Raw genomic sequence first — 15,478 nt, 5'->3', positions numbered from 1 at the left:
ATTCTTACTAAACAATAAATTTATACAGATATACGAATGAGTTGATCTAGGATCAATCAATACAATCACATTAGTGTCGTAAAGAGAGAATGTACCGGTAATAGCATCTGGTGATGATGAGTCTTCACAAGCGCGAATAGCATAAGTTCTAGCAGGTGCTCTAACCTCAGATCCCATAGTTGAATCTTTTGTCACGCTTCTGCTACTGGTCATATTTCCCGCATTTCTTGGTGACCTTTCTGTAACATCTTGAATTAGGGATTAGTCAGAATAGTGGTTTCGGGACCACAAATATTACATTAAAATAATTATTTTATGATCATTATGGTCTCCACGATATGAAAATAAGTATGTGTTAAATTTTCATGAAGAAATTTTATGTGCAAGGTTTCCAATTGGAAATTAGGGACCAATTTGAATAAATTGCAAAACTTGGGTTTTAGAAGCAATTTGTATGAAATTTCTTTGGGATATTAATTAGAGGTCCTTAAAAAGTAATTTTTCCAATTTTTAAGTTTTTGGACAAAAATGGGCATGCATGGAAAATTTTGGAAGTTTAGTAAGGAAGGGCATTTTGGTCATTTGGTAATAAACTAAATAAAAAGGGAAAAATCAAGCTAGAATCAGCTCATTTTCTTTTCCATGCTGCTGAAATTCTAAGGGTCTCCATAGCTAGGGCTTTCCAACATTTCAAGCTTGATAACCCCGAGAAACCAATTCCGGAGGTCGACCGTGGAAAACAAAAGGTTTCAGAATAACCGAGATACGAATCCAAAACGACTACCAGGTAAGTTCGTATAACCTGAAGTAAACTTTTAATATACTTAAATATGCATGTTCTTGAATGTATGAAAATTTTCATATTCATTGCATGATAATCCATGAAATGTACTATTGTAAATGAAAGATGACAAATGTCCCGATTGAAATAGAAAGGGAAATCCAATGGATAAATTATGGCTTACATGACATGAGATCCTGCATGTGTTGCAGAAAAGGATTTAGCCTGGATGGGTAATCTGATGATCTCAAAATAGAAAGGATCTAGCCCTGATGGGTGTTCATTAAGTGATCGAGCCTTCTGAAGAATATGGGTGCATTAAGGATTTAGCCCGGACGGGTAATCCGATTGAGGACTAAATTTAGATTGGACTGGCAATTCAGATCCGAATTTATGAGAGCAATTGTTGTGAAAAGGTATTTAACCTGGACTGGTAATCCTGAAATGCTCTATAAGTCGATACTAAGGGGGATTTAGCCTGGACTGGTAATCCCACCGTAAGGTGTAAGGTTTGCGGGAGTGCGTACTTGAGATGATCACTTGTATGACTTGACAGTAATTGGGTTATCCATCGAGATTTCCCAAAAATTCAATGGATTTAACATGATAAATAGAAATAGAAATATTGAATTGATGAGCTCGTCTAAGACTAATGACATGATGTATTATTATGAGACTAACTTGATGATTGAGTGCTTGTGATAGGGAAACTATTTCATGCTTGTTGGAATTATTGCCTAAATATGGTTGTATGCTAATTAACCGGTAAGTTTAATTTCCAATTATCTGGACTTACTAAGCATATAAATGCTTACCCCCTTCTCTTTTCCCCATCTTACAAAGCTTGTAGACTCATGAAGATTGGAAAACGGTTGGAGAATCAACTCACTATCGACTTATCTCGCTTTGGTATAAATATACTTTTCTTTTGTTTAATGGCATGTATAAGATTTTTGGTTATTTTGTTATATGTGTCATTTGGCTAGCCAATGTAAGGGCTTAAATGGTATACTTATTCTTTTGTATATGGCCATGATATATGGCTCATATTGATGTAGGTTGTAAACCTACTAATGATGCATGTTTATGTTTAAATGTTTAATGAGATATGTTGATGAGGTTTATCATGGATGGATGATTGAAATGGGACCTAATAATTTGAGAGTGGACATAGCATATAATGGTATATGGTTATAACATGGCCTAAGTGTAAAATGTAAAATATGCTATGTTAATCCCTAATACGAAAAGGATAATCTAGCATGTACTAACCCAAAGAGATGAGGTTAACATGCAATGAGTTATTCCAACGTTGTTTAAGAGTATAATTAGGCCATGTTAAATACAATTGAAGTCTATAAGTGTGTATGGATGATAGAGGGTGACCAAAGGCTTGGAAAATAGCCCTAAAAAGGTTCACATAGGCATGTGTCTAGGCCGTGTGTGACACACAGTTAGTCCCCATGGGCATGTTGCCTGGTTGTGTGTCCCCTGCACCTAAAATTTTAGGTTAGTTTGCATGGTAGCAAACACACCAGTAGAGACACGGCCATGTGTCTCGACTGTGTGGAGGACACAGCCTAGCACACGGGTGTGTGCCTTGACCGTATGCCTCAAAATGAATGATGACATCATAAACAGAATGTCTGGGCTTTTTGGACACCGGCAAAGACACGGGCATGTCTAGGCCGTATGAGGGACACAGGCCAGGGGCACGGGTGGGTGCTAGGCCATGTGAAAACCCCTGTAGGTTCGAAATGAAAAATAAATCCAAATAATTCAACACAGGTGGGGGACACGGGCGTGTCCCCAAGCACACGGTGTATGCTTTGCCTTCACACGGACGTGTGAGGCATAACTCTAGGAAATTTACAAAAATTTTTTATAGTTCTCGGTTTAGTCTCGGATCGATTTTAATGTATGTTTTGGACCTTGTAGGTCCATAATAGGGACACTATGATGTTGTTTGATTGGTTTTAAATTAGAATGAAATTTTATAACTCATATTTCTGAAATGTCTGAGTATGTATCCAGTAACGCCCTGTTCTTTGTCCCAGTCTCAGGTACGAGTAAGGGGAGTTACACTTAGTGGTATTAAAGCTACGGTTTAGTCAATTCTCAGACTAACGTAACATGTAACGAGTTTAGCTATACATGCCATTATACAAATTTTGATAGTGTGACATCTCCTAACGTTTTAATTGTATTTGAATATAGTAAATGTCTTCTAATCAAGCCCAAGATGAGTCCGGGGAGCCGAGAGCCATGCTCCAGCTTTCGTACAACAAGTTGTTTCTAGTAGTAGTAGAAAGCCTATGTCTGCAGGTCGGGAAGAGGGGAGAGAAGTCTTTTTCGATATGATGGATGAGTGGTTCGGGAATACCTGAGAAACTGCCCTGAAATACCATATCCACCTCCTCCTGCTAACTGACCTGATGAAGTACCAAGGGTTGTTGAACCAATGAGAATTGGAAAGGCCCGAGTGGATAAACTTAGGAAATACCGGGCTGAAGAGTTTAGGGCTAAGGTCGATGATGATGCTGAAAGAGCTGAGTTCTAGCTCGAGAATACTGTGCGAGTTTTGGATGAATTGTCATGCACACCCGAGGAGTGCTTGAAGTGTGTTGTATCTCTTCTGAAAGATACAGCATACCATTAGTGGAAGGCGGTATCCTCAGTGGTACCGAAGGAAGACATTACATGGGAGTTCTTCCAAGCTGAGTTTGAAAAGAAATACATAAGTCAAAGGTTTTTAGACTCGAAACGACAGGAGTTCTTGGAACTCAGGCAAGGAAATAAGACCGTGTCAGAATATGAGAGGAAATTCGTAAGGTTAAGTCAATATGCCACGGAGTGGGTCCAATTGAGACGGAAATGTGTAAGCACTTTGAGGAAGGCTTGAATGAAAAAAATTAAATTGCTGATTGGGATCCTTGAGATACGAGAATTTTTCGCATTAGCTGATCAGGCCAAGAAGGCCGAAAAGCTAAATAATGAAAGAAAGCAAGCTAAGAGAGAAGCTCGAGTTTCGAGTGAAAGGTCTAGCGGCAGAGCACACTTCTTCCCCACAAAGAAATTGAAAAGTCATCAAGAACGCTCCACTTTATTAGTAGGATATTCGATAGAGCAAGAAGCACCAAGCGACATAACCCAAAGTCTTCTTCCCTTATGGTAACTAGTGTGAGAAGTGTAGATGATCAAAAGCTGAAGTGTAAAAGCTGCAACAAATTTCACTTCGGAGAGTACTGAATGAAGAGTGGTGCATGTTTTAGGTATGGGTCTCTTGACCACTTTCTCAGAGACTGCCAGGAGCGAGCTAATAAAGAGGTTGAGTTAGCCCCGCAGTCGAATGCTCCTATTTCTCGAGGTAGCAGTCGAATGCTCCTATTTCTCGAGGTAGACCCTCGAGACATCTCGAAAGTGCAACAGTCGAACTGTTGCTAAGGATGCTACTGTAAAATCAGAGGCTCGAGCCCCGACAAGAACTTATATAATATGCGCTCGAGAGAAAGCCTCTGCTCCCGATGTCATCATGGGTATATTTTCTATCTATAATACTTGTTCCATTGCCTTAATTGATCTAGGATCAACCCATTCGTACATTTAAATGAAATTGGTGTTTAGCATGGATATGTCTGTAGAGCTTACGAAATTTGCGATTAAGGTGTCAAACCCCCTAGGCAAGTCAGTCCTAGTTGATAAAGTCTGTAAGAATTGTCCCTTAACGATTCAAGGTCATTGTTTTCCTGTTAACCTTATGTTATTGCCATTCGATGAGTTTGATGTAATACTTGGCATGGATTGGTTAGATGTGCATGATGTAATTCTAAATTGTGGTAGTAAGTATATCGAATTGAAATGCTCAGATGGTGAGATTCTCCGGATTGATTCAAGTGAGTTGGATACTCCACTAGTTGTGATTACCTCAATGATGGCTCAAAGGTATATGAGAAAAGGATATGAAGCCTACCTTGCTTTCATGTTGAATTCTAAAGAATCTGAGTTAAAGTTAGAATCAGTACCGATAGTATGCGAGTATCCGGATGTGTTTTTGGAAGAGCTACCCAGATTACCTCTCGTTAGAAAAGTAGAGTTTGGTATTGAGCTATTGCCTAGGACAACTCACATTTTTATTACTCCGTATAGGATGACACCAACCGAACTGAAAGAGTTAAAAGTACAGTTGCAAGAACTGACGAATAAAGGTTTTACAAGACCAAGCTTTTCGTCTTGGGGTGCTCCTGTATTATTTGTAAAGAAAAAAGATGGTTCGATAAGGCTATGTATAGACTACTGACAACTTAACAAGGTAATTATCAAGAACAGGTATCCGTTACCAAGAATCGACGACTTGTTTGATCAATTGAAGGAAGCCACTGTGTTTTCTAAGATAGATCTGAGATCCAGCTACTACCAGTTGTGAGTAAAAGAGTCAGATGTACCTAAGACTGCTTTTAGAACGAGGTATGGCCACTATGAATTTCTTATGATGCCTTTTGGGTTAACAAATGCACTGGCTGTATTTATGGACTTGATGAATAGGATATTCCATCCATACTTAGACAAGTTTGGTGTTGTGTTTATTGATGACATTCTGATTTATTCTAAGGATGAGACTGAGCATGCGGAACATCTGAGAACGATTTTACAGATCTTACGGGACAAACAGTTGTATGCTAAATTTAGCCAAAGTGAGTTTTGGCTCTAAGGGGTTGGATTCCTCCGTCACATTATGTCGGGTGATGGCATCCGAGTTGATCCAAATAAGATTTCTGCCATTGTCGAATGGAAGCCGCCGAAGAACGTAACAGAGGTTAGAAGCTTTTTGGGCTTAGCCGATTACTATCGACGCTTCGTAAAAGGATTTTGGATGATTGCAACTCCTTTTACAAGGTTGCTGTAAAAAGATGTTAAGTTTGAATGGTCAGAGAAGTGTCACCAGAGTTTCAAGAAATTGAATACGTTGCTAACCAAAGCTCCAGTTTTAGTGCAACCCGAGCTGGGAAAGGAATTCGTGGTCTATAGTGACGCGTCCTTAAATTGATTGGGTTGCATGCTTATATAAGAGGGCAAAGTAATAGCGTATGCTTCAAGCCAACTAAATCCATATGAGAAAAGTTATCCAACACATGACTTGGAGCTAGCAACCATTGTATTTACCCTGAAGATTTGGAGACACCATTTGTATGGTGAGACATGCCGTCAATTCACTGATTACAAAAGTTTGAAGTACTTGATGACTCAAAAGAAATTGAATCTGGGACTGTAGAGATGGTCAGAGTTGATTAAATATTATGAGCTGATCATTGATTACCACCAGGGAAAGGCGAATGTGGTCGCAGATGCACTGAGCAGAAAATCCTTGTTTGCTTTGAGAGCTTTGAACATGCAATTGACTTTTTTGGATGATGGTTCGGTTTTGGAGAGTTAAGAGCCAGACCGACATTTCCATAAGAAATTTGCAATGCTCAGATCAATGATAGTGACTTGCAAGCCAAGAGAGCTCAATACGAGTCAAGCACCGAATTAGATTTTTGGATTGGTCCCATTAGTTACTTGATGTTCAGAGATAGGATCTGTGTACCGCGAGACGACGAGTTTATTCAAAAAATTTTGCAAGAGGCACATGATAGTCGTTTTTCTATTCATCTAGGAAGTACCAAGATGTACAACGATTTGAAGAAAATGTACTGGTGGAATGGCATGAAGAGAGACATCTAAGAATTTGTATCAAAATGCTTGATATGTCAGCAAGTCAAAGCTGAACACCAAGTACCTTCAGGTTTGTTACAGCCTGTAATGGTCCCTGAGTGGAAGTGGGATAGGATTACTATGGATTTCGTGACGAGATTACCGTTAACCCCAAAAAAGAAAGATACTGTTTGGGTTGTGGTTGATAGGCTAACGAAGTCTACTCACTTTATTCCAGTGCGAACTGACTACTCACTTGACAAATTAGCCGACTTGTATGTATCTGAGATTGTGAGATTACACGGGGTACTGTTATCGATTATTTCAGATAGGGACCCGAGATTCACTTCGAGATTTTAGAAGAAGCTGCAAGAAGCCTTAGGTACAAAGTTGAGTTTTAGTAGGACTTTTCTCCTGCAAACTGATGGTCAGTCTGAACGGAAGATTCAGATTCTTGAGGACATGTTACAGTGTTGCGTCCTTGAATTTCAAGGCAGTTGGGAAAAATATTTACCATTGGTAGAATTTGCCTACAACAACAGTTTCTAGACGAGTTTAAAGATGGCACCTTACGAGGCATTGTATGGCCAGAAGTACTGGACTCTACTATATTGGATAGAGCTTAAGGAAAGCCAAATTCACGGAGTTAATTTAGTTAGGGAAACTGAAGAAAAGGTTAAAGTGATACGGGATGCTTGAAAGCGACATCGGATAGGCAGAAGTCATATACTGATTTGAAAAGAAAAGAGATCGAGTTTCAAGTTGGAGATAAAGTACTTTTGAAAGTATCTCTATGGAAAAAGGTCTTGAGATTTGGTCGAAAAGGAAAACTGTGCCCAAGGTTTATCGGACCATATGGGATCACCGAAAGAGTTGGACCACTAGCTTACCGTTTAGCATTGCCACCTGAATTGGAATGGATTCATGATGTATTACATGTATCCATGTTACGGCGGTATCAATCAAACCCCTCCATGTGATTTCACCGACGGAGGTTAAAATTAGACCGGACATGACTTATGGTGAAGAACCGGTCAAGATTTTTGCTCGAGAAGTCAAACAGTTGAGGAATAAGAATATAGCCTTAGTGAAAGTTTTATGGTACCGACACGGAGTGGAAGAGGCTACATAGAAGCCCGAAGAAACCATGAGAATTCAATATCCGAACAGGAGCTCGAAGAAACCATGAGAATTCAATATCTGAACCTGTTTACTTGTAAAACTTTCGAGGACGAAAGTCCCTAAGGGGGGAGAAATGTAACATCCTGAATTAGAGCTTAGTCAGAATAGTGGTTTCAGGACCAGAAATTTGACGTTAAAATAATTATTTTATGATCATTATGAGGTCTAGGATATGAAAATAAGCATGTGTTTAAGTTTTATGAAGAAATTCTATGTGCAAGGCGTCCAATTGGAAATTAGGGACCAATTTGAATAAATTGCAAAACTTGGGTTCTAGAAGCAATTTGTATGAAATTGCTTTGGGATAGTAATTAGAGGTCCTTAAAGAGTAATTTTCCCAATTTTTAAGTTTTTGGACAAAAATAGGCATGCATGGAAAATTTTGGAAGTTTAGTAAGGAATGGCATTTTGGTCATTTGGTAATAAACTAAATAAAAAGGGAAAAATCAAGCTAAAATTAGCTTATTTTCTTCTCCATGCTACCTAAATTCTAAGGGTCTCCATAGCTAGAGTTTTCCAACATTTCAAGCTTGATAATCCCGAGGAACCAATTCCAGAGGTCGACCGTGGAAAACGAAAGGTTTCGGAATAACTGAGACACGAATCCAAAACAACTACCAAGTAAGTTAGTATAACCCGAAGTAAAATTTTAATATACTTAAATATGCATGTTCTTGAATGTATAAAAATTTACATATTCATTGCATGACAATACATGAAATGTACTAGTGTAAATGAAAGATGGCAAATGTCCCGGTTGAAATAGAAAGGGAAATCCAATGGATAAATTATGGCTTACATGACATGAGATCCTGCATGTATTGCAGAAAAGGATTTAGCCCGGACGAGTAATCTGATGATCTCCAAATAGAAAGGATCTAGCCTTGATGGGTGTTCCTTGTGTGGTCGAGCCTCCCGAAGAATATGGGTACATTAAGGATTTAGCCCAGACGGGTAATCCGATTGAGGACTGAATTTAGCCTGGACTGGCAATTCAGATCCGAACTTATGACAGCAATTGTCATAGAAAGGGATTTAACCTGGACTGGTAATCCCGACAATGCTCTATAAGTTGATATTACGGGTGATTTAGCCTGGACTGGTAATCCCACCGTAAGATGTAAGGTTCGCGGAAGTGCGTACTTAAGATAATCACTTGTATGACTTGACGGTAATTGGGTTATCCATTGAGATTTCCCATAAATTCAACGGGATTAACATAAGAAATAGAAATGGAAATATTGAATTGATAAGCTCATCTAAGACTAATGACATGATGTATTGTTATGAGACTAACTTGATGATTGAGTGCATATGATAGGGAAACTATTTCATGCTTGTTGGAATTATTGCCTAAATATGGTTGTATACTAATTAACCGGTAAGTTTACTTTCCAGTTATTCGGACTTACTAAGCATATAAATGCTTACCCCCTTCTCTTTTCCCTGTCTTACAGAGCTCGTGGACTCATGAAGATTGGAAGACGGTTGGAGAATCAACACTCTATCGACTTGTCCCGCTTTGGTATATAGATACTTTTTTTTTTGTTTAATGGCATGTATAAGATTTTTGGTTATTTTGTTATATGTGTCATTTGGCTAGCCAATGTAAGGGCTTAAATGGTATACTTATTCTTTTGTATATGGCCATGAGATATAGCTCATATTGATGTAGGTTGTAAACCTACTAATGATGCATGTTTATGTTTAAATGTTTCATGAGATATGTTGATGAGGTTTATCATAGATGGATGATTGAAATGGGACCTAATAATTTGAGAGTGGACATAGCATATAATGGTATATGGTTATAACATGGCCTAAGTGTAAAATGTAAAATGTGCTATGTTAATCCTTAATACGAAAAGGATAATTTAGCAAGTGCTAACTCGATGAGATGAGGTTAACATGCAATGAGTTATGCCAAGGTTGTTTAAGAGTATAATTAGGCTATATTAAATACCATTGAAGTCTATAAGTGTGTATGGATGATAGAGGGTGACCAAAGGCTTGGAAAATAGCCCTAAAAAGGCCAACATGGGTAGACACACGGGCATGTGTCTAGGCTGTGTGTGACATACAGTCAGCCACCATAAGCGTGTTGCCTGGCCGTGTATTCTCTGCACCTAAAATTTTAGGTCAGTTTGCATGGTAGCAAACACACAGGCAGAGACATCACCGTGTGTCTCGACCATGTGGAGGACACAGCCTAGCATACGGGCATGTGTCTTGGCTGTGTGCCTCAAAATGAATGATGATGTCATGAACAGAATGTCTGAATTTTTGGACACGGGCGCGTCTAGGCCGTGTGAGGTTCACGGGCCAGGGACACGGGCGTGTACTAGGCCGTGTGAAAACCCCTATAGGTTCGAAATGAAAAGTAAATCCAAATAATTCAACACGGGTGAGGGACACGGGCGTGTGATGCATAACCCTAGGAATTTTACAAAAATTTTCTATAGTTCTCGATTTAGTCCTGGATCAATTTTAATGTATGTTTTGGACCTTGTAGGTCCATAATAGGGACACTATGATGTTGTTTGATTGGTTTTAAATTAGAATGAAATTTTATAACCCGTATTTTCTGAAATGTCTGAGTATGTGTCCAGTAACGCCTCATACTTTGTCCCGGTCTCGAGTACGGGTAAGTGGTGTTACACTTTTTCTATTAACTGTGTTACTCGGTCTTGCATTTTGAATCTTATCTTTCTCAACTAACTCTGGGCAATCATGTAAGAACTGATCTTGTGAACCACATTTGGAACATGCTCGGTTATTCATTCTACAAGCGCCAGAATGTCATCTTCCGCATTGCTGACATTCAAGTCTATAATTTTGCACAGTACCAACACTCAATACTAACGTACCTTGAGCTTTAGGACTTGTGTATTATTTTCCACGATCTCTACTTGAATGCCCGATTGAAACATTTAGACAAATGAATGAATCTCTGAATTTCTTTGACAAAGATTGATATGGCTTACTCGTCAATCTTTTTCTCGGGTCTCTAGCCTCTGAATCTAATTTTCTCTTTTCTTTGCTAAGCTCTTTGGCTTTGCAAGCTCTATCAACTAGGACAACAAATTCTTTCAATTCTAGAATTCCAACTAGAAGTTTAATATCTTCGTTCAACCCATCAATTGACCGTTTACACATGATTTCTTCAGTAGAAACATACTCCCGAGCATACTTACTCAATCTTACAAATTCTCTTTCGTACTCAGTCACAGTTGTATGATCCTGTTTCAATTCTAAAAACTCTTTATGCTTTTGATCGAGAAATCTCTGACTTATTTATTTCTTCTGAAATTCAGTATGAAAGAATTTCCAAGTCACTCTTTCTCACGGTACCACTGATACTAGTGTTTTCCAACATTGATACGCAGTGTCCCTCAATAATTAAATAGCACATTTCAAACACTTAACTAGCATACATGACAGTTCATCAAATACCTGAATAGTGTTTTCAAGCCAAAGCTCGTTCAGGATCATCATCAACGGTAGCTCTGAACTCTTCAGCCCCGTGTTTTTGAATTTTATCTTCTAGCGGCTTCTTCAATCATTGAAGTTCCACAACTTGAGGAGCTACGAGAACAGGTTGGGGATTAGGTGAGGGTGGAGGTTATTGAGCAGCCGGATTTTTCCAGACAAACTGCATGAACCATTCATTCATCATTTGGAAAAAGGCTTCTTTAGCCTGTCCTCCATGACTACTCAATACATTTTAAAATTCAGACGGTGTTGTCCTTTGGGTGGGAGCTGGCGTATTACTCTCGACATCGTCAGTTACAGCTCGATCGGGATCCATTTACATCGTCAGTTACTCTCGGAATCATCACACTATCACAGTTTATATATGGCATGTATAGCTAAACTCACACACACGCTACATTAGTCTGAGAATTGACTAAACCGTAACTCTAATACCAATAAATGTAACACTCTTCACCTGTATTCAATGTCAAAATAAGGTTACGGAGCATTACCATACTTATACCACATTTTAAAAACACATTCCATTCACAACCAAACATATTGTTCCTAATACGAGCTTATAAGGCTCTAAACATGCATTGGGGGTGGTTCGGGACTAAACCAATAACTTTAGAAACTTTTGTAGTACTTAAGAACTTTTTTCAAAAACAAGGGACACACGCCCGTGTGGCCTGACCATGTGTCTCACTCGGCCAACAGACACGCTCTTGTCACAGGCCTTGTGGACATTCAAAATGGGAGCACATAGCCGTGTCCCAGCCCGTGTCCGACCCCGTGTAACTCTCTAACTTGGGTCACATGGCCAACACACACGCCCGTGTGGCTAGCCCTATGCTCTAAAAATAGCCATACATGTCTGTGTGCCAGGCTGTGTGCTAGTCCGTGCCAAACCTATAGGGTATATTGACTTATGCCAGACGACCAAGTCACACGCCCGTGTGTGAGGCCGTGTGGAGCATACTGACTTGATTTTAATTTCAACACCAGAGGACACACGGCTGTGTATCACACACGGGCACGGCTGAGACACACACCCGTGTCTCTATCCGTATGGACAAAAATAGACTATTTACCAAGCCTTATTGCCACCCTATCTTATGCATACCTATATCAACCCAATTGGCACCAAAACATAACAATTCACAAGCCAACTTAAATGGAAAAATTCACCACCAAAATACATATCAAAATGACCAAAGTCCCTATACATGCCATATAACCAAAACACAAGCTCAAAAGTACCAATTTGATAGTTGGATAGTGTGACGATTTCTCCGATGATCCCCGTGTCTGAGCTAGCTTTAAAGTCACTATAAAACATGGAAAAATAAACAAAGTAAGCTTTATAGCTTAGTAAGTTCGTCTGAAATAAACTCAATCTCAACATGAATATACAAATCATCAACTTGAACATATCATCATGTAATTCATTTAACTAACAAACCTTTCATATTTTCTATCATAATCTTATGTATGAACTTCATAACTTCTTCGATTTAAGCTTATACGGTTCATGTACATACTTGTACCATATTGTATCAATCTCATACAAAATCACATCTTTCATTTACCGATTGAACCATTCGGAATACTATCAAATACATGGGAAACTCACACCCGAGCTATCAACGGGCCTACTCACACAAGCTGTGGGTCAAGAAGTAGCTACACAGTGCTACTCACACAAGCTGCAAAGTAACCGCAACACATGTCAGTATACTCAACCACCGGTAGGACATATAGGACCAACACCCAGATCACATAATCATAATAATCCCCTTATGATATGTCACTAGTATCTAAATCTATTCCTAAGGTTCAACCGGGATTTTAAATGTCGTATCGTCGTTGAATCATTATCGAACATATCTGTAGTATCGTATTCATAGTTTATGCAATATCAAAACATTTAAAATACATTTAGAATGAAATTTATCACATACGAACTTACCTCGGATGCTAAAACGGCGAAACGAGACAACTATTTTGTAAATTTGTTCATTCCCCAATCTAAGTCCGTATTTCACCTTTCTTGATCTAAATAAAATCAATAGTAACTTATTTAATCATCTCTCTATTCAATTTAGTCCAAATTAAGGCATTTTTACACAATTTCCCCTAATGTTTCACATCTTTTACAATTTAGTCCTTATTCCACAACAACATAAATTCATGTTATTTAACAACAGCCCATGTTAGCCGAATTACAGTTGGGTCCCTAGAAGCCCATTTTTTTCATTTATTTTACATTTAAATCACAAAGTTTCCACATTTCACAATTTAATCCCTAATTTGTATTTTCACTAAAAACCACTTAACAAAACTTGTATAACTGTCATCAAACCTTCATAATATATCATTAAACATCAAAATACTCATGTATTCATCAATTAAAACATCTAAATTTTTTAAAAAAATTTTCAAAATAGTCCCAGGGCTAGCTAGACCTAGCTGCAACGATTTCAAAAACGTAAAAATCATTAAAAACGGGACAAAAATGGACTTACAATTGAACTAGGAAGCTTGGTCGAATTTAAAAACTACCTATGGCTTTTCTTTCCTCCCAATTTCGGTTGAAGAAGATGATATGAAGACTTAATTTGGTTTTATTTTATTTAATTAACCTTTATTTATCAAATTACAAAATTAATCTTTAAAACATTTATTAGTTACACCAAATGCCATGTCACTATCATCCACAATCATACTAATGGTCTATTTACCACTTAAGGACCTTAACTTTAAGTTTATATAGCTATTAGACAGTTTTAGCTATTAATACATTACTTTTACACTTTACACGATTTAGTCCTTTTTGCCGAATTGAGCATTCAAAAGATAAAATTTCCAAACGAAACTTTCACACAATCATATATTCATGTTGTAGACCTTAAAATAATAATAAAATAATAATTTAAACTTTAGATATGTGGACTCAAAATCACTGTTCCAATTTGACCAAAAACGGCTGTTACAACTCTCCCCTCTTAGGGATTTTCGTCCCCGAAAATCTTACCAGTGAATAGGTTAGGCTACTGTTTTCTCATAGCTTCCTCAGGCTTCCACATAACTTCTTCAACCCCATGATGTTGCCACAAAACTTTAAATAAAGCTATGCTTTTATTTCTCAACTATTTAACCTTTCAAGCTAAAATTCTAAACGGTTCTTCTTTGTACATCATATCGGGTTGAATTTCAATCTCTGCAGGAGAAATGATATGCGATGGATCTGATGTATATTGGCGCAACATCGACACATGAAACACATTGTGGATCTTTTCTAATTCTGACGCTAATGCTAGCTGATATGCCACTAGTCTTATTCTTTTAATGATCCCGTACGACCCGATGAAACGCGGACTCAATTTACCTTTACAACCAATTGAAGGATTTTTTTCCACGGAGAAACTTTCAGAAATACTTATCACCAATCTGAAATTCAATGTCTTTAAATTTCAAATCTACATATGATTTCTGTCAATATGAAGCTGCTTTCAAACTATCGCATGTTACTTTCACTTTATCTTCAGTCTCTCAAATCAAATCTTCTTTGTGAATCTTTTTCTCACTCAACTCGGTCCAATACAATGGAGTTTGACATTTACAACCATACAAAGCTTCGTACAGTACCATCTTTATGCTCGTTTGAAAACTGTTGCTATGCGCAAATTCAACCAACGGCAAATATTTCTCCCAATTGCCTTCAAACTCTAACACACAAAACGGAGCATATCTTCGAGAATTTGAATTACTCTCTCAGATTGACCATTGGTTTGTGGATGAAATGCTGTACTAAAATTCAACCTCGTACCTAGAGCTTCTTGAAACTTCTTCCAAAATCGTGATGTAAACCTCGGATCTCTATCTGAAATAATCGAAACTAGCATCCTGTGAAATCTAACGATCTCAGATATGTACAATTCAGCCAATCTATCAAGTGAATAATCAGTACATATTGGGATAAAATGTGTTAATTTCGTCAGTCGATCTACGACAACCTAGATAGCATATTTCTTCCTTGGAGACAGAGGTAATCCCAATATGAAATCCATCGTAACTCTATCCCACTTCCACTCTGGTATCATCATAGGCTGTAGTAATCCCAAAGGCACTTGATGTTCAGCTTTGACTTGTTAACAAATCAAACACTTTGATACAAACTCAGAAATGTCTTGTTTCATGCCCGACCACCAGTACAATTGTTTCAAGTCATCATACATTTTGGTACCCCCGTGTGAACAAATAAACAACCATTATGTGCTTCATTCAAAATTTTCTATATGAGCTTAAAATTCTTTGGTACATAGATTCTACCTTGGAACATTAAGC

Source organism: Gossypium arboreum, chromosome 4, assembly GCF_025698485.1.
Source record: "Gossypium arboreum isolate Shixiya-1 chromosome 4, ASM2569848v2, whole genome shotgun sequence".
NCBI classification, from domain to species: domain Eukaryota; kingdom Viridiplantae; phylum Streptophyta; class Magnoliopsida; order Malvales; family Malvaceae; genus Gossypium; species Gossypium arboreum.
Note: the sequence above shows the minus strand (reverse complement) of the source record.